Raw genomic sequence first — 20124 nt, forward strand, 5'->3', positions numbered from 1 at the left:
ACCCTAACCCAAATCCTAAACCTAACCGTAACCCTAAGCTGAACCCTAACCTAAACCTAACCCTAACCCTAAACCCAATCCTAATCCTAACCCTAACAAAAAACCTAACCCTAACACTATCCCTAACCCTAACCCTTCCCTTAACCTAACCATAAACCTATTCCTAAACCCTAACCCTAACCTAACCCTAACCCATACACTAACCTGAACCCTAACCCTCAACTAACTATAATATTAACCCTAACAATAACCCTAACCCTAAACCCTAACCCTAACACTACCCTAACCCTAACCCTAAATCAAACATAACCATAACCCTAACCCCAACCCTAAATTTAAATCTAACCCTAACACTAACCCTAAACTTAATCCTAACCCTAAACCTAAACCTTGACCTAACCCTACACCTAACCCTATCCTTACGTAACCCAAATCTAACCCTCACCCTAACCATAAACCAACACTAACATTAACCCTAACCTAAACCTAACACAAATACCTAAACCTAAACCTAACCCTAAATCTAACGCTAACACTAACCCTAACGAAACCCTAACCCGAACGCTAACCTAAACTTAACCTAACCCTAATCCGAACGCTAAACTAAAGCTATCCCTAACACTAACCCTAATCCTAACCCTAAACTTAAACCAAAGCCACACCCTGACCATAACCCTAAACCTAACCTTATCCCTAAACCTAACCTAACCCATACACTAAATTAACCCGAACGCAATCCTAATACTAACACTAACCCTAACCCTTACCTTAACCCTAACGCTAACCCTACGCTAAACATAACACTAACCCTAATCCTAAACCCTAAACCTAACCCTAACCCTAACCCTAAACATAATCCTAAGCCAAAACCTAACTCTAATTTAACCGTAACCCTAAATCTAACCCTACCCATAAACCTAAACTAAACCTAAACCTAACAAAAAACCAATCCTTAACCCTAACCTTAACCCTAACCTAACACTAATACAAACCGTAACCCTAACCCTAATCCGAACCCTAATCTAACCCAAACCCTAACCGTAAACCTAACCCTAACCCTAACCTAACACTAACTGAAACCTTAACCCTAACCCTAACCCAAAAACTAACCCTAAACCCTAACCCTAACCCTAATCCGAACCCTAACCTAACTATAATCCTAACCAAACTCTAACCCTAATATTACCCCTAATCTTAACCGAACCTATCCCTAACACTAACCCTAACACTAACCCTAACTCTAACCCTAACCCTAACCCTAACCTAAACCCTAAACCTAACCCTATACTTAACCCTACACTAACCCTAAAACTAACACTAAACCCTAACCCTAACCCTAATCTGAACCCTAACCTAACCCTAACCCTAAATCTATACCTAACCCTAACCCTAACCCAAACCCTAACCACAACCCTACCCCTAACCCTAACCCCACCCTAACACTAACCCTAACCCTAAACCTAACCGTAACACTAACCCTACACTAACCGTAACACTAATGTTAAACCCTAACCCTAACAATAATCCGAACCATAATTAACCCTCAGCCTACCCCAAAACCTTACCGTAACCCTAACCAAAACCCTAACCACAACCCTAACATTAACCTAACCCTAAACGTACTCTAACACTGACCTTATCGCTAACCAGAAACACTAACACTAACCCTAACCCTAACCCTAACCCTAACCCTACCTGTAATCCTAAATCTAATCCTAATCCTAACCCTAACGCTACCTGTAACCCTAAAACTAATCCTAACCCTAACCCTAACCCTAATCCGAACACTAACCTAACGCTAACCCTAGTCCTAAACTTAACACAAACCCTAACCCAAACCTAAACCTAACCATAACCATATCCCTACCCTAACACTAACCCTAAACCTAAACCTAAACAATAACCCTAATCCTACCCTAACTCGAACCCTAACCCTAAACACTAACCCTAACTCTAACCCTAGCCTTACCCTAACCCAAACCCCAACCCTAACACTAACCCTAAACTGACTCTAACATTAATCCTAACGCTAAACCTAAACCCTAACCCTAACCCTAACGCAAACATAACCCTAACCCTAACACTAAACATGAACCTTAACCCTAACCCTAATCTGATACCTAACCTAACCCTAACCCTCAGCCTAACCACAACCCAAACCCTAAACCTAACCCTATCCCTAATTCTAACCGTAACACTAACATTACCCCTAATGCTAAACCCTAAACCTAACCCTAACCTTAAACCTAAACATACCACTAACGCTAACACTAATACTAACATTAACCGTAACACTAACCCGAACCCTAAGGTAACATAACCCTAACACTAACGATAACCCTAACCTTACCCTAACCCAAACACTAACCGTAATCTTTACCCTAAACTAACCATAAATATAACCCTAAACCCTAACCCTAAGCCTAACCCTAAAACTATCCCTCAACCCTAACGCTAACCACAATCCGAACCCTAACCTAACTCTAACACTAACCCTAACCCTAAGCTTACCCTAACCCTAACAATACCCTTAACCCTAAACACTAACCCTTACCATAACCCTAACACTAAGCCTAACACTAAACCCTAACCCTAAACCCTAACCCTAAACCTAATCTTAACCTAACCCTAAACCTAACGCTAACCCTAACCCAAACCGGAACCCTAATGCTAACACAAACCTAACCCTAGAGCTTACCCTAACCCTAAACAAAAACCTTAACCCTAATCGTACCCCAATCCTAACCCTTACGTAACCCTAAGCCTAACATTAACCCTAAACCTAAACGTAACCTTAAGCCACACCCAAACCCTAACCCAAACCCAAACCCTACCCTAACCCTAAACTTAACCCTAATCCTAACCTTACGTTAACATTATCCTAATCCAAACCCTAACCCTAACCCTAACCCAAACCCTTCCCTAACAATCACACTAACACTAAACAAACCCTAACCCTAACATTAACTCTAAACATAACCCTAACCCGAACCCGAACCCTAACCCGAACCCTAAACCTAACCCTAACCCTAACGCTAATCCTAATCCTAACATTACACTAACACCAATCCTTACCATAACGCTTAAATAACCCTAACCCTAACGCTATCGCTAACTCTAAACCCTAACTCTAACCTTAATCCGAACCTTAACACTAAACCTAAAACTAACCATAACACTAACCCTAAACCTAAGCCACACAATAACCCTAACCTGAACAGAACCCTAGCCCTGACCCTAACCCTAACCCTAACCCTAATATTAACACTAACCCAAACCCTAACTGTAAACTAACCCTAACATTAAGCTTAATATAACCCTAACTCCAAACCCTAAACGAAACCCTAACTCTAACCCTAACCTAAACCTCATCCAAACCCTAACCCTAACCCTAACACTAAAGTAACCCTAACCCTAACATTAACCCTAACCTTAACCCTAACCCTAACTCAAATCCTAAACCTAACCGTAACCCTAAGCTGAACCCTAACCTAAACCTAACCCTAACCCTAAACCCAATCCTAATCCTAACCCTAACAAAAAACCTAACCCTAACACTATCCCTAACCCTAACCCTTCCCTTAACCTAACCATAAACCTATTCCTAAACCCTAACCCTAACCTAACCCTAACCCATACACTAACCTGAACCCTAACCCTCAACTAACTATAATATGAACCCTAACAATAACCCTAACCCTAAACCCTAACCCTAACACTACCCTAACCCTAACCCTAAATCGAACATAACCATAACCCTAACCCCAACCCTAAATTTAAATCTAACCCTAACACTAACCCTAAACTTAATCCTAACCCTAAACCTAAACCTTGACCTAACCCTACACCTAACCCTATCCTTACGTAACCCAAATCTAACCCTCACCCTAACCATAAACCAACACTAACATTAACCCTAACCTAAACCTAACACAAATACCTAAACCTAAACCTAACCCTAAATCTAACGCTAACACTAACCCTAACGAAACCCTAACCCGAACGCTAACCTAAACTTAACCTAACCCTAATCCGAACGCTAAACTAAAGCTATCCCTAACACTAACCCTAATCCTAACCCTAAACTTAAACCAAAGCCACACCCTGACCATAACCCTAAACCTAACCTTATCCCTAAACCTAACCTAACCCATACACTAAATTAACCCGAACGCAATCCTAATACTAACACTAACCCTAACCCTTACCTTAACCCTAACGCTAACCCTACGCTAAACATAACACTAACCCTAATCCTAAACCCTAAACCTAACCCTAACCCTAACCCTAAACATAATCCTAAGCCAAAACCTAACTCTAATTTAACCGTAACCCTAAATCTAACCCTACCCATAAACCTAAACTAAACCTAAACCTAACAAAAAACCAATCCTTAACCCTAACCTTAACCCTAACCTAACACTAATACAAACCGTAACCCTAACCCTAATCCGAACCCTAATCTAACCCAAACCCTAACCGTAAACCTAACCCTAACCCTAACCTAACACTAACTGAAACCTTAACCCTAACCCTAACCCAAAAACTAACCCTAAACCCTAACCCTAACCCTAATCCGAACCCTAACCTAACTATAATCCTAACCAAACTCTAACCCTAATATTACCCCTAATCTTAACCGAACCTATCCCTAACACTAACCCTAACACTAACCCTAACTCTAACCCTAACCCTAACCCTAACCTAAACCCTAAACCTAACCCTATACTTAACCCTACACTAACCCTAAAACTAACACTAAACCCTAACCCTAACCCTAATCTGAACCCTAACCTAACCCTAACCCTAAATCTAAACCTAACCCTAACCCTAACCCAAACCCTAACCACAACCCTACCCCTACCCCTAACCCCACCCTAACACTAACCCTAACCCTAAACCTAACCGTAACACTAACCCTACACTAACCGTAACACTAATGTTAAACCCTAACCCTAACAATAATCCGAACCCTAGTTAACCCTCAGCCTACCCCAAAACCTTACCGTAACCCTAACCAAAACCCTAACCACAACCCTAACATTAACCTAACCCTAAACGTACTCTAACACTGACCTTATCGCTAACCAGAAACACTAACACTAACCCTAACCCTAACCCTAACCCTAACCCTACCTGTAATCCTAAATCTAATCCTAATCCTAACCCTAACGCTACCTGTAACCCTAAAACTAATCCTAACCCTAACCCTAACCCTAATCCGAACCCTAACCTAACGCTAACCCTAGTCCTAAACTTAACACAAACCCTAACCCAAACCTAAACCTAACCATAACCATATCCCTACCCTAACACTAACCCTAAACCTAAACCTAAACAATAACCCTAATCCTACCCTAACTCGAACCCTAACCCTAAACACTAACCCTAACTCTAACCCTAACCTTACCCTAACCCAAACCCCAACCCTAACACTAACCCTAAACTGACTCTAACATTAATCCTAACGCTAAACCTAAACCCTAACCCTAACCCTAACGCAAACATAACCCTAACCCTAACACTAAACATGAACCTTAACCCTAACCCTAATCTGATACCTAACCTAACCCTAACCCTCAGCCTAACCACAACCCAAACCCTAAACCTAACCCTATCCCTAATTCTAACCGTAACACTAACATTACCCCTAATGCTAAACCCTAAACCTAACCCTAACCTTAAACCTAAACATACCACTAACGCTAACACTAACACTAACATTAACCGTAACACTAACCCGAACCCTAAGGTAACATAACCCTAACACTAACGATAACCCTAACCTTACCCTAACCCAAACACTAACCGTAATCTTTACCCTTAACTAACCATAAATATAACCCTAAACCCTAACCCTAAGCCTAACCCTAAAACTATCCCTCAACCCTAACGCTAACCACAATCCGAACCCTAACCTAACTCTAACACTAACCCTAACCCTAAGCTTACCCTAACCCTAACACTACCCTTAACCCTAAACACTAACCCTTACCATAACCCTAACACTAAGCCTAACACTAAACCCTAACCCTAAACCCTAACCCTAAACCTAAACTTAACCTAACCCTAAACCTAACGCTAACCCTAACACAAACCGGAACCCTAATGCTAACACAAACCTAACCCTAGAGCTAACCCTAAACCTAAACAAAAACCTTAACCCTAATCGTACCCCAATCCTAACCATTACGTAACCCTAAGCCTAACATTAACCCTAAACCTATACGTAACCTTAAGCCACACCCAAACCCTAACCCAAACCCAAACCCTACCCTAACCGTAAACTTAACCCTAATCCTAACCTTACGTTAACATTATCCTAATCCAAACCCTAACCCTAACCCTAACCCAAACCCTTCCCTAACAATCACACTAACACTAAACAAACCCTAACCCTAACATTAACTCTAAACATAACCCTAACCCGAACCCGAACCCTAACCCGAACCCTAAACCTAACCCTAACCCTAACGCTAATCCTAATCCTAACATTACACTAACACCAATCCTTACCATAACGCTTAAATAACCCTAACCCTAACGCTATCGCTAACTCTAAACCCTAACTCTAACCTTAATCCGAACCTTAACACTAAACCTAACCCTAACCATAACACTAACCCTAAACCTAAGCCACACAATAACCCTAACCTGAACAGAACCCTAGCCCTGACCCTAACCCTAACCCTAACCCTAATATTAACACTAACCCAAACCCTAACTGTAAACTAACCCTAACATTAAGCTTAATATAACCCTAACTCCAAACCCTAAACGAAACCCTAACTCTAACCCTAACCTAAACCTCATCCAAACCCTAACCCTAACCCTAACACTAAAGTAACCCTAACCCTAACATTAACCCTAACCTTAACCCTAACCCTAACCCAAATCCTAAACCTAACCATAACCCTAAGCTGAACCCTAACCTAAACCTAACCCTAACCCTAAACCCAATCCTAATCCTACCCCTAACAAAAAACCTAACCCTAACACTATCCCTAACCCTAACCCTTCCCTTAACCTAACCATAAACCTCTTCCTAAACCCTAACCCTAACCTAACCCTAACCCATACACTAACCTGAACCCTAACCCTCAACTAACTATAATATTAACCCTAACAATAACCCTAACCCTAAACCCTAACCCTAACACTACCCTAACCCTAACCCTAAATCGAACATAACCATAACCCTAACCCCAACCCTAAATTTAAATCTAACCCTAACACTAACCCTAAACTTAATCCTAACCCTAAACCTAAACCTTGACCTAACCCTACACCTAACCCTATCCTTACGTAACCCAAATCTAACCCTCACCCTAACCATAAACCAACACTAACATTAACCCTAACCTAAACCTAACACAAATACCTAAACCTAAACCTAACCCTAAATCTAACGCTAACACTAACCCTAACGAAACCCTAACCCGAACGCTAACCTAAACTTAACCTAACCCTAATCCGAACGCTAAACTAAAGCTATCCCTAACACTAACCCTAATCCTAACCCTAAACTTAAACCAAAGCCACACCCTGACCATAACCCAAACCTAACCTTATCCCTAAACCTAACCTAACCCATACACTAAATTAACCCGAACGCAATCCTAATACTAACACTAACCCTAACCCTTACCTTAACCCTAACGCTAACCCTACGCTAAACATAACACTAACCCTAATCCTAAACCCTAAACCTAACCCTAACCCTAACCCTAAACATAATCCTAAGCCAAAACCTAACTCTAATTTAACCGTAACCCTAAATCTAACCCTACCCATAAACCTAAACTAAACCTAAACCTAACAAAAACCCAATCCTTAACCCTAACCTTAACCCTAACCTAACACTAATACAAACCGTAACCCTAACCCTAATCCGAACCCTAATCTAACCCAAACCCTAACCGTAAACCTAACCCTAACCCTAACCTAACACTAACTGAAACCTTAACCCTAACCCTAACCCAAAAACTAACCCTAAACCCTAACCCTAACCCTAATCCGAACCCTAACCTAACTATAATCCTAACCAAACTCTAACCCTAATATTACCCCTAATCTTAACCGAACCTATCCCTAACACTAACCCTAACACTAACCCTAACTCTAACCCTAACCCTAACCCTAACCTAAACCCTAAACCTAACCCTATACTTAACCCTACACTAACCCTAAAACTAACACTAAACCCTAACCCTAACCCTAATCTGAACCCTAACCTAACCCTAACCCTAAATCTATACCTAACCCTAACCCTAACCCAAACCCTAACCACAACCCTACCCCTAACCCTAACCCCACCCTAACACTAACCCTAACCCTAAACCTAACCGTAACACTAACCCTACACTAACCGTAACACTAATGTTAAACCCTAACCCTAACAATAATCCGAACCATAATTAACCCTCAGCCTACCCCAAAACCTTACCGTAACCCTAACCAAAACCCTAACCACAACCCTAACATTAACCTAACCCTAAACGTACTCTAACACTGACCTTATCGCTAACCAGAAACACTAACACTAACCCTAACCCTAACCCTAACCCTAACCCTACCTGTAATCCTAAATCTAATCCTAATCCTAACCCTAACGCTACCTGTAACCCTAAAACTAATCCTAACCCTAACCCTAACCCTAATCCGAACACTAACCTAACGCTAACCCTAGTCCTAAACTTAACACAAACCCTAACCCAAAACTAAACCTAACCATAACCATATCCCTACCCTAACACTAACCCTAAACCTAAACCTAAACAATAACCCTAATCCTACCCTAACTCGAACCCTAACCCTAAACACTAACCCTAACTCTAACCCTAGCCTTACCCTAACCCAAACCCCAACCCTAACACTAACCCTAAACTGACTCTAACATTAATCCTAACGCTAAACCTAAACCCTAACCCTAACCCTAACGCAAACATAACCCTAACCCTAACACTAAACATGAACCTTAACCCTAACCCTAATCTGATACCTAACCTAACCCTAACCCTCAGCCTAACCACAACCCAAACCCTAAACCTAACCCTATCCCTAATTCTAACCGTAACACTAACATTACCCCTAATGCTAAACCCTAAACCTAACCCTAACCTTAAACCTAAACATACCACTAACGCTAACACTAATACTAACATTAACCGTAACACTAACCCGAACCCTAAGGTAACATAACCCTAACACTAACGATAACCCTAACCTTACCCTAACCCAAACACTAACCGTAATCTTTACCCTAAACTAACCATAAATATAACCCTAAACCCTAACCCTAAGCCTAACCCTAAAACTATCCCTCAACCCTAACGCTAACCACAATCCGAACCCTAACCTAACTCTAACACTAACCCTAACCCTAAGCTTACCCTAACCCTAACAATACCCTTAACCCTAAACACTAACCCTTACCATAACCCTAACACTAAGCCTAACACTAAACCCTAACCCTAAACCCTAACCCTAAACCTAATCTTAACCTAACCCTAAACCTAACGCTAACCCTAACCCAAACCGGAACCCTAATGCTAACACAAACCTAACCCTAGAGCTTACCCTAACCCTAAACAAAAACCTTAACCCTAATCGTACCCCAATCCTAACCCTTACGTAACCCTAAGCCTAACATTAACCCTAAACCTAAACGTAACCTTAAGCCACACCCAAACCCTAACCCAAACCCAAACCCTACCCTAACCCTAAACTTAACCCTAATCCTAACCTTACGTTAACATTATCCTAATCCAAACCCTAACCCTAACCCTAACCCAAACCCTTCCCTAACAATCACACTAACACTAAACAAACCCTAACCCTAACATTAACTCTAAACATAACCCTAACCCGAACCCGAACCCTAACCCGAACCCTAAACCTAACCCTAACCCTAACGCTAATCCTAATCCTAACATTACACTAACACCAATCCTTACCATAACGCTTAAATAACCCTAACCCTAACGCTATCGCTAACTCTAAACCCTAACTCTAACCTTAATCCGAACCTTAACTTAACACTAAACCTAACCCTAACCATAACACTAACCCTAAACCTAAGCCACACAATAACCCTAACCTGAACATAACCCTAGCCCTGACCCTAACCCTAACCCTAACCCTAATATTAACACTAACCCAAACCCTAACTGTAAACTAACCCTAACATTAAGCTTAATATAACCCTAACTCCAAACCCTAAACGAAACCCTAACTCTAACCCTAACCTAAACCTCATCCAAACCCTAACCCTAACCCTAACACTAAAGTAACCCTAACCCTAACATTAACCCTAACCTTAACCCTAACCCTAACCCAAATACTAAACCTAACCCTAACACTAAGCTGAACCCTAACCTAAACCTAACCCTAACCCTAAACCCAATCCTAATCCTAACCCTAACAAAAAACCTAACCCTAACACTATCCCTAACCCTAACCCTTCCCTTAACCTAACCATAAACCTATTCCTAAACCCTAACCCTAACCTAACCCTAACCCATACACTAACCTGAACCCTAACCCTCAACTAACTATAATATTAACCCTAACAATAACCCTAACCCTAAACCCTAACCCTAACACTACCCTAACCCTAACCCTAAATCGAACATAACCATAACCCTAACCCCAACCCTAAATTTAAATCTAACCCTAACACTAACCCTAAACTTAATCCTAACCCTAAACCTAAACCTTGACCTAACCCTACACCTAACCCTATCCTTACGTAACCCAAATCTAACCCTCACCCTAACCATAAACCAACACTAACATTAACCCTAACCTAAACCTAACACAAATACCTAAACCTAAACCTAACCCTAAATCTAACGCTAACACTAACCCTAACGAACCCTAACCCGAACGCTAACCTAAACTTAACCTAACCCTAATCCGAACGCTAAACTAAAGCTATCCCTAACACTAACCCTAATCCTAACCCTAAACTTAAACCAAAGCCACACCCTGACCATAACCCTAAACCTAACCTTATCCCTAAACCTAACCTAACCCATACACTAAATTAACCCGAACGCAATCCTAATACTAACACTAACCCTAACCCTTACCTTAACCCTAACGCTAACCCTACGCTAAACATAACACTAACCCTAATCCTAAACCCTAAACCTAACCCTAACCCTAACCCTAACCCTAAACATAATCCTACGCCAAAACCTAACTCTAATTTAACCGTAACCCTAAATCTAACCCTACCCATAAACCTAAACTAAACCTAAACCTAACAAAAACCCAATCCTTAACCCTAACCTTAACCCTAACCTAACACTAATACAAACCGTAACCCTAACCCTAATCCAAACCCTAATCTAACCCAAACCCTAACCGTAAACCTAACCCTAACCCTAACCTAACACTAACTGAAACCTTAACCCTAACCCTAACCCAAAAACTAACCCTAAACCCTAACCCTAACCCTATTCCGAACCCTAACCTAACTATAATCCTAACCAAACTCTAACCCTAATATTACCCCTAATCTTAACCGAACCTATCCCTAACACTAACCCTAACACTAACCCTAACTCTAACCCTAACCCTAACCCTAACCTAAACCCTAAACCTAACCCTATACTTAACCCTACACTAACCCTAAAACTAACACTAAACCCTAACCCTAACCCTAATCTGAACCCTAACCTAAACCTAACCCTAAATCTAAACCTAACCCTAACCCTAACCCAAACCCTAACCACAACCCTACCCCTAACCCTAACCCCACCCTAACACTAACCCTAACCCTAAACCTAACCATAACACTAACCCTACACTAACCGTAACACTAATGTTAAACCCTAAACCTAACAATAATCCGAACCCTAATTAACCCTCAGCCTACCCCAAAACCTTACCGTAACCCTAACCAAAACCCTAACCACAACCCTAACATTAACCTAACCCTAAACGTACTCTAACACTGACCTTATCGCTAACCAGAAACACTAACACTAACCCTAACCCTAACCCTAACCCTAACCCTACCTGTAATCCTAAATCTAATCCTAATCCTAACCCTAACGCTACCTGTAACCCTAAAACTAATCCTAACCCTAACCCTAACCCTAATCCGAACACTAACCTAACGCTAACCCTAGTCCTAAACTTAACACAAACCCTAACCCAAACCTAAACCTAACCATAACCATATCCCTACCCTAACACTAACCCTAAACCTAAACCTAAACAATAACCCTAATCCTACCCTAACTCGAACCCTAACCCTAAACACTAACCCTAACTCTAACCCTAACCTTACCCTAACCCAAACCCCAACCCTAACACTAACCCTAAACTGACTCTAACATTAATCCTAACGCTAAACCTAAACCCTAACCCTAACCCTAACGCAAACATAACCCTAACCCTAACACTAAACATGAACCTTAACCCTAACCCTAATCTGATACCTAACCTAACCCTAACCCTCAGCCTAACCACAACCCAAACCCTAAACCTAACCCTATCCCTAATTCTAACCGTAACACTAACATTACCCCTAATGCTAAACCCTAAACCTAACCCTAACCTTAAACCTAAACATACCACTAACGCTAACACTAATACTAACATTAACCGTAACACTAACCCGAACCCTAAGGTAACATAACCCTAACACTAACGATAACCCTAACCTTACCCTAACCCAAACACTAACCGTAATCTTTACCCTAAACTAACCATAAATATAACCCTAAACCCTAACCCTAAGCCTAACCCTAAAACTATCCCTCAACCCTAACGCTAACCACAATCCGAACCCTAACCTAACTCTAACACTAACCCTAACCCTAAGCTTACCCTAACCCTAACAATACCCTTAACCCTAAACACTAACCCTTACCATAACCCTAACACTAAGCCTAACACTAAACCCTAACCCTAAACCCTAACCCTAAACCTAATCTTAACCTAACCCTAAACCTAACGCTAACCCTAACCCAAACCGGAACCCTAATGCTAACACAAACCTAACCCTAGAGCTTACCCTAACCCTAAACAAAAACCTTAACCCTAATCGTACCCCAATCCTAACCCTTACGTAACCCTAAGCCTAACATTAACCCTAAACCTAAACGTAACCTTAAGCCACACCCAAACCCTAACCCAAACCCAAACCCTACCCTAACCCTAAACTTAACCCTAATCCTAACCTTACGTTAACATTATCCTAATCCAAACCCTAACCCTAACCCTAACCCAAACCCTTCCCTAACAATCACACTAACACTAAACAAACCCTAACCCTAACATTAACTCTAAACATAACCCTAACCCGAACCCGAACCCTAACCCGAACCCTAAACCTAACCCTAACCCTAACGCTAATCCTAATCCTAACATTACACTAACACCAATCCTTACCATAACGCTTAAATAACCCTAACCCTAACGCTATCGCTAACTCTAAACCCTAACTCTAACCTTAATCCGAACCTTAACACTAAACCTAAAACTAACCATAACACTAACCCTAAACCTAAGCCACACAATAACCCTAACCTGAACAGAACCCTAGCCCTGACCCTAACCCTAACCCTAACCCTAATATTAACACTAACCCAAACCCTAACTGTAAACTAACCCTAACATTAAGCTTAATATAACCCTAACTCCAAACCCTAAACGAAACCCTAACTCTAACCCTAACCTAAACCTCATCCAAACCCTAACCCTAACCCTAACACTAAAGTAACCCTAACCCTAACATTAACCCTAACCTTAACCCTAACCCTAACCCAAATCCTAAACCTAACCGTAACCCTAAGCTGAACCCTAACCTAAACCTAACCCTAACCCTAAACCCAATCCTAATCCTAACCCTAACAAAAAACCTAACCCTAACACTATCCCTAACCCTAACCCTTCCCTTAACCTAACCATAAACCTATTCCTAAACCCTAACCCTAACCTAACCCTAACCCATACACTAACCTGAACCCTAACCCTCAACTAACTATAATATTAACCCTAACAATAACCCTAACCCTAAACCCTAACCCTAACACTACCCTAACCCTAACCCTAAATCAAACATAACCATAACCCTAACCCCAACCCTAAATTTAAATCTAACCCTAACACTAACCCTAAACTTAATCCTAACCCTAAACCTAAACCTTGACCTAACCCTACACCTAACCCTATCCTTACGTAACCCAAATCTAACCCTCACCCTAACCATAAACCAACACTAACATTAACCCTAACCTAAACCTAACACAAATACCTAAACCTAAACCTAACCCTAAATCTAACGCTAACACTAACCCTAACGAAACCCTAACCCGAACGCTAACCTAAACTTAACCTAACCCTAATCCGAACGCTAAACTAAAGCTATCCCTAACACTAACCCTAATCCTAACCCTAAACTTAAACCAAAGCCACACCCTGACCATAACCCTAAACCTAACCTTATCCCTAAACCTAACCTAACCCATACACTAAATTAACCCGAACGCAATCCTAATACTAACACTAACCCTAACCCTTACCTTAACCCTAACGCTAACCCTACGCTAAACATAACACTAACCCTAATCCTAAACCCTAAACCTAACCCTAACCCTAACCCTAAACATAATCCTAAGCCAAAACCTAACTCTAATTTAACCGTAACCCTAAATCTAACCCTACCCATAAACCTAAACTAAACCTAAACCTAACAAAAAACCAATCCTTAACCCTAACCTTAACCCTAACCTAACACTAATACAAACCGTAACCCTAACCCTAATCCGAACCCTAATCTAACCCAAACCCTAACCGTAAACCTAACCCTAACCCTAACCTAACACTAACTGAAACCTTAACCCTAACCCTAACCCAAAAACTAACCCTAAACCCTAACCCTAACCCTAATCCGAACCCTAACCTAACTATAATCCTAACCAAACTCTAACCCTAATATTACCCCTAATCTTAACCGAACCTATCCCTAACACTAACCCTAACACTAACCCTAACTCTAACCCTAACCCTAACCCTAACCTAAACCCTAAACCTAACCCTATACTTAACCCTACACTAACCCTAAAACTAACACTAAACCCTAACCCTAACCCTAATCTGAACCCTAACCTAACCCTAACCCTAAATCTATACCTAACCCTAACCCTAACCCAAACCCTAACCACAACCCTACCCCTAACCCTAACCCCACCCTAACACTAACCCTAACCCTAAACCTAACCGTAACACTAACCCTACACTAACCGTAACACTAATGTTAAACCCTAACCCTAACAATAATCCGAACCATAATTAACCCTCAGCCTACCCCAAAACCTTACCGTAACCCTAACCAAAACCCTAACCACAACCCTAACATTAACCTAACCCTAAACGTACTCTAACACTGACCTTATCGCTAACCAGAAACACTAACACTAACCCTAACCCTAACCCTAACCCTAACCCTACCTGTAATCCTAAATCTAATCCTAATCCTAACCCTAACGCTACCTGTAACCCTAAAACTAATCCTAACCCTAACCCTAACCCTAATCCGAACACTAACCTAACGCTAACCCTAGTCCTAAACTTAACACAAACCCTAACCCAAACCTAAACCTAACCATAACCATATCCCTACCCTAACACTAACCCTAAACCTAAACCTAAACAATAACCCTAATCCTACCCTAACTCGAACCCTAACCCTAAACACTAACCCTAACTCTAACCCTAGCCTTACCCTAACCCAAACCCCAACCCTAACACTAACCCTAAACTGACTCTAACATTAATCCTAACGCTAAACCTAAACCCTAACCCTAACCCTAACGCAAACATAACCCTAACCCTAACACTAAACATGAACCTTAACCCTAACCCTAATCTGATACCTAACCTAACCCTAACCCTCAGCCTAACCACAACCCAAACCCTAAACCTAACCCTATCCCTAATTCTAACCGTAACACTAACATTACCCCTAATGCTAAACCCTAAACCTAACCCTAACCTTAAACCTAAACATACCACTAACGCTAACACTAATACTAACATTAACCGTAACACTAACCCGAACCCTAAGGTAACATAACCCTAACACTAACGATAACCCTAACCTTACCCTAACCCAAACACTAACCGTAATCTTTACCCTAAACTAACCATAAATATAACCCTAAACCCTAACCCTAAGCCTAACCCTAAAACTATCCCTCAACCCTAACGCTAACCACAATCCGAACCCTAACCTAACTCTAACACTAACCCTAACCCTAAGCTTACCCTAACCCTAACAATACCCTTAACCCTAAACACTAACCCTTACCATAACCCTAACACTAAGCCTAACACTAAACCCTAACCCTAAACCCTAACCCTAAACCTAATCTTAACCTAACCCTAAACCTAACGCTAACCCTAACCCAAACCGGAACCCTAATGCTAACACAAACCTAACCCTAGAGCTTACCCTAACCCTAAACAAAAACCTTAACCCTAATCGTACCCCAATCCTAACCCTTACGTAACCCTAAGCCTAACATTAACCCTAAACCTAAACGTAACCTTAAGCCACACCCAAACCCTAACCCAAACCCAAACCCTACCCTAACCCTAAACTTAACCCTAATCCTAACCTTACGTTAACATTATCCTAATCCAAACCCTAACCCTAACCCTAACCCAAACCCTTCCCTAACAATCACACTAACACTAAACAAACCCTAACCCTAACATTAACTCTAAACATAACCCTAACCCGAACCCGAACCCTAACCCGAACCCTAAACCTAACCCTAACCCTAACGCTAATCCTAATCCTAACATTACACTAACACCAATCCTTACCATAACGCTTAAATAACCCTAACCCTAACGCTATCGCTAACTCTAAACCCTAACTCTAACCTTAATCCGAACCTTAACACTAAACCTAAAACTAACCATAACACTAACCCTAAACCTAAGCCACACAATAACCCTAACCTGAACAGAACCCTAGCCCTGACCCTAACCCTAACCCTAACCCTAATATTAACACTAACCCAAACCCTAACTGTAAACTAACCCTAACATTAAGCTTAATATAACCCTAACTCCAAACCCTAAACGAAACCCTAACTCTAACCCTAACCTAAACCTCATCCAAACCCTAACCCTAACCCTAACACTAAAGTAACCCTAACCCTAACATTAACCCTAACCTTAACCCTAACCCTAACTCAAATCCTAAACCTAACCGTAACCCTAAGCTGAACCCTAACCTAAACCTAACCCTAACCCTAAACCCAATCCTAATCCTAACCCTAACAAAAAACCTAACCCTAACACTATCCCTAACCCTAACCCTTCCCTTAACCTAACCATAAACCTATTCCTAAACCCTAACCCTAACCTAACCCTAACCCATACACTAACCTGAACCCTAACCCTCAACTAACTATAATATGAACCCTAACAATAACCCTAACCCTAAACCCTAACCCTAACACTACCCTAACCCTAACCCTAAATCGAACATAACCATAACCCTAACCCCAACCCTAAATTTAAATCTAACCCTAACACTAACCCTAAACTTAATCCTAACCCTAAACCTAAACCTTGACCTAACCCTACACCTAACCCTATCCTTACGTAACCCAAATCTAACCCTCACCCTAACCATAAACCAACACTAACATTAACCCTAACCTAAACCTAACACAAATACCTAAACCTAAACCTAACCCTAAATCTAACGCTAACACTAACCCTAACGAAACCCTAACCCGAACGCTAACCTAAACTTAACCTAACCCTAATCCGAACGCTAAACTAAAGCTATCCCTAACACTAACCCTAATCCTAACCCTAAACTTAAACCAAAGCCACACCCTGACCATAACCCTAAACCTAACCTTATCCCTAAACCTAACCTAACCCATACACTAAATTAACCCGAACGCAATCCTAATACTAACACTAACCCTAACCCTTACCTTAACCCTAACGCTAACCCTACGCTAAACATAACACTAACCCTAATCCTAAACCCTAAACCTAACCCTAACCCTAACCCTAAACATAATCCTAAGCCAAAACCTAACTCTAATTTAACCGTAACCCTAAATCTAACCCTACCCATAAACCTAAACTAAACCTAAACCTAACAAAAAACCAATCCTTAACCCTAACCTTAACCCTAACCTAACACTAATACAAACCGTAACCCTAACCCTAATCCGAACCCTAATCTAACCCAAACCCTAACCGTAAACCTAACCCTAACCCTAACCTAACACTAACTGAAACCTTAACCCTAACCCTAACCCAAAAACTAACCCTAAACCCTAACCCTAACCCTAATCCGAACCCTAACCTAACTATAATCCTAACCAAACTCTAACCCTAATATTACCCCTAATCTTAACCGAACCTATCCCTAACACTAACCCTAACACTAACCCTAACTCTAACCCTAACCCTAACCCTAACCTAAACCCTAAACCTAACCCTATACTTAACCCTACACTAACCCTAAAACTAACACTAAACCCTAACCCTAACCCTAATCTGAACCCTAACCTAACCCTAACCCTAAATCTAAACCTAACCCTAACCCTAACCCAAACCCTAACCACAACCCTACCCCTACCCCTAACCCCACCCTAACACTAACCCTAACCCTAAACCTAACCGTAACACTAACCCTACACTAACCGTAACACTAATGTTAAACCCTAACCCTAACAATAATCCGAACCCTAGTTAACCCTCAGCCTACCCCAAAACCTTACCGTAACCCTAACCAAAACCCTAACCACAACCCTAACATTAACCTAACCCTAAACGTACTCTAACACTGACCTTATCGCTAACCAGAAACACTAACACTAACCCTAACCCTAACCCTAACCCTAACCCTACCTGTAATCCTAAATCTAATCCTAATCCTAACCCTAACGCTACCTGTAACCCTAAAACTAATCCTAACCCTAACCCTAACCCTAATCCGAACCCTAACCTAACGCTAACCCTAGTCCTAAACTTAACACAAACCCTAACCCAAACCTAAACCTAACCATAACCATATCCCTACCCTAACACTAACCCTAAACCTAAACCTAAACAATAACCCTAATCCTACCCTAACTCGAACCCTAACCCTAAACACTAACCCTAACTCTAACCCTAACCTTACCCTAACCCAAACCCCAACCCTAACACTAACCCTAAACTGACTCTAACATTAATCCTAACGCTAAACCTAAACCCTAACCCTAACCCTAACGCAAACATAACCCTAACCCTAACACTAAACATGAACCTTAACCCTAACCCTAATCTGATACCTAACCTAACCCTAACCCTCAGCCTAACCACAACCCAAACCCTAAACCTAACCCTATCCCTAATTCTAACCGTAACACTAACATTACCCCTAATGCTAAACCCTAAACCTAACCCTAACCTTAAACCTAAACATACCACTAACGCTAACACTAACACTAACATTAACCGTAACACTAACCCGAACCCTAAGGTAACATAACCCTAACACTAACGATAACCCTAACCTTACCCTAACCCAAACACTAACCGTAATCTTTACCCTTAACTAACCATAAATATAACCCTAAACCCTAACCCTAAGCCTAACCCTAAAACTATCCCTCAACCCTAACGCTAACCACAATCCGAACCCTAACCTAACTCTAACACTAACCCTAACCCTAAGCTTACCCTAACCCTAACACTACCCTTAACCCTAAACACTAACCCTTACCATAACCCTAACACTAAGCCTAACACTAAACCCTAACCCTAAACCCTAACCCTAAACCTAAACTTAACCTAACCCTAAACCTAACGCTAACCCTAACACAAACCGGAACCCTAATGCTAACACAAACCTAACCCTAGAGCTAACCCTAAACCTAAACAAAAACCTTAACCCTAATCGTACCCCAATCCTAACCATTACGTAACCCTAAGCCTAACATTAACCCTAAACCTATACGTAACCTTAAGCCACACCCAAACCCTAACCCAAACCCAAACCCTACCCTAACCGTAAACTTAACCCTAATCCTAACCTTACGTTAACATTATCCTAATCCAAACCCTAACCCTAACCCTAAC

This window comes from Rhinolophus sinicus, chromosome 15 (assembly GCF_057876585.1).
Source record: "Rhinolophus sinicus isolate RSI-liver-muscle chromosome 15, RSI-T2T, whole genome shotgun sequence".
NCBI lineage: Eukaryota > Metazoa > Chordata > Mammalia > Chiroptera > Rhinolophidae > Rhinolophus > Rhinolophus sinicus.